This window comes from Amblyomma mixtum, chromosome 6 (assembly GCF_055824585.1).
Source record: "Amblyomma mixtum isolate Tamu chromosome 6, ASM5582458v1, whole genome shotgun sequence".
In the NCBI taxonomy this organism is placed as follows: Eukaryota; Metazoa; Arthropoda; class Arachnida; order Ixodida; family Ixodidae; genus Amblyomma; species Amblyomma mixtum.
In genome coordinates, this window is record NC_143017.1 from 29,579,790 (window position 1) to 29,582,416 (window position 2,627).

General features: G+C 52.4%; 1 non-coding gene across 1 annotated transcript; it reads left to right on the forward strand.

Moving 5' to 3' along the window:
* The first annotated feature begins 62 nt into the window (after positions 1–62).
* TRNAG-CCC (transfer RNA glycine (anticodon CCC)) lies at positions 63–133 on the forward strand. The gene has a single exon. It is a non-coding gene; the product is annotated as a tRNA-Gly (tRNA).
* Positions 134–2,627: the final 2,494 nt, after the last annotated feature.

Below are 2,627 nucleotides of genomic sequence, written 5' to 3' on the forward strand. Positions count from 1 at the left end.
TTTCGCCATGCCGGCAATAAAGAAAATAAAAAGAACAACGGCTGGTATGTCACGCAACGTGGGCGCCGCTGGTGTAGTGGTATCATGCAAGATTCCCATTTTTGCGACGCGGGTTCGATTCCCGGGCGGCGCATATAAGAGAGGCGTATTTCATTTTTTTTCACCACCTAGGAATATACTTTTGGCCATTGTACTGCAGGCAGCGCACTGCGAGTATGTTTAAGAACAACAGCTGGTATGTCACACAAGGTCCACTTCCGGGCGCCGAAGCGAACGGACGTCTGATGACGGGCTCCGTTGGAGCGCCTACAGCGGCCATGTCTTGCCGCGGAAACAGGTTTATGTCAACTGATAGTGAGTACCAGGTTGTTCTGCCCAGTTTGCCTACAGGTCCGTTCGTTGTAAATATAGTTTTTTTGCACGCTGACGTAGTGCTCGCCCGTACTGGGTAGAAGATTTCTGCGACGCCCTCGCTCAACAGTCGGTGCTCACCGAGGTTACCGCCTTGGGGGCGTACCGCATGAGCCATGTTTGGGCTGTCACGTTCAAGGACGCTGAAACGGCGAAGAAGCTAGCCAGCATTGGTGAATTGCAAGTGAAGAAGCTGCGCTGCCTCGTCATCGACCCGGCCAACTGGGACGTCCGCATGAAGGTGCACTGGCTTCTCCACAGTGTACCGGATGAGGACGTACGCCTCGCCTTCGCCCCGTTCGGCAAAGTCCCTGAAGTCGCCCGCGAGCGTTGGCGGGTCCAAGGAGTGACCGACAAGGGCTCTACCACCAGACTCGTGACACTGAAGTTGAATGCTGGAGTGTAAATCGACGATGTGCCCCATCAGCTAAGTGTTGCAGGTGAGCTGGCCCTCGTGGTTGTGCCGGGCAGGGCTCCGCTCTGCCTACGCTGTCGCGGCACGGGTCATATTCGCCGCGAGTGCCGCATCCCACGGTGTGGTGCCTGCCGGCGCTTCGGACACGAAGACAGCCAGTGCGAGCGGACATATGCCAGCGTCACCGGACTGGGGAGGAAGGTGGATACGTCCGACTTGCTAAGGGATGAGGCGGACGTCGATGAGTTAGCGTCGACGAAACCTGTCGTTGTGGCAAGCGCCGCGGAACAGCAACAACCGCCTGCCCAGGACGTCGTGGCTACGCCGAAAGGCGTGGAAAAAAAGCTGCCTGAATCGCACGTGAGCGGCGACCACACCGCGGCAGAGAACATGGAGACGGCCCGTGAATCAGCGAGTCCCGCAGCCGGGAAGCGGACGCATGAAGACACCATCAGCATGCTGCAGCAGCGGGACGAAAGCGGCAGAGACGAGCCGCGGCAGAAAACGCCAGGTAGGCGGACGTCGCTCAAGCCGCGACCGAATATTCCGGTCGACTCTCGCAAGGCGGGTAAACCGCCTCCGTAGCTTTGTGTTGCCTTCGTCATAATGGGAACGGGGGGATTTCTAAGCGCCATGGCTGTGTCGATGTGCCGTTTTCTTTTCGTGTCGAGGCAAGGTGCTGTTGGCACCAAGGTTCTTCCTGCAGGCCCCAGTGGATATTTTGTTGGCAGAGTTGCGGTGTGTATATGGGCACACAGACCTGGAGAGCGAGAATTATTTCCGGGGATGGGCACCATTTCATTGTGTTATCATGGCTCTTAATCTCGGGGAAATGCTACGAGTAGCAACGTTAAATGTCCGGCGGCTAGGTGCAAGAAGGCGACAGTGTCAGCTAAGCCGCCTTCTTCTTGATAAAGAATTACACTTAGTTATCGTACAAGAGACGAAAATCGAAAGCCAAGAACTGACCGACCGAATGGTGTCCAATTTCCGTACGCATTTCGATGTATGCGTTTGTCATGCGAATGGTGGATCAGGTGGTTGCGCCCTTTTCATCCGTAATAACTTGGGGATCTGTGTACAGTCAGTGTTTTCATGCCAAAGTGGTCGCCTTTTAGTTGTTGATTTTGCTCTTTATGATTTATCTTCCCGTGTCATTTGTGTCTATGCACCCAATGTTGAGACCGAGCGTCGATCTTTCTTTTAACGTGTTGAAGCCTACCTTCACTGTCACGAAGTGTTGATATTGTTGGGCGACTTTAATTGCGTATGTACAATGAATGATCGCGCTAAACACACACGAGTTCGGGACAAGAGCGCAGAAGTATTAAGTGCCCTTGTGCATGATTATAATTTAGAAGACATTGGTAGCGTATTGACGAATGGTACACGTCCTCAGTACACCCATTTTCAGCGTGACAGCCATGCGAGATTAGACAGATTATACGCATCACCCGAACTGGTTTCTTCATGTGCAGCATATGAAGTGCAACCAGTCCAGTTCAGTGACCACTGCTTGGTAACTGCAACGTTTGGAAGAGGGCAAAACAAAAGTCGCTTCGACTGGAACCTCTGGAAGTTTAACGTGAAGGTTTTGGAAGATGATGCATTGGTTAGCGCCGTAACGGAAGAATTAGAGAAGTTGCTCACACTGCAGCCAAACCAGTTCGGAGTTGAATGGGAAGAGTTTAAACAGAGAGTTAAAAGAATAGCCATCGAATGAAGCAGCATTATTAAGTTCAACCAGAAACAAAACGCAACAAAACTTCGCCATGAACTAGAATTCTTGATAAGCATGGAA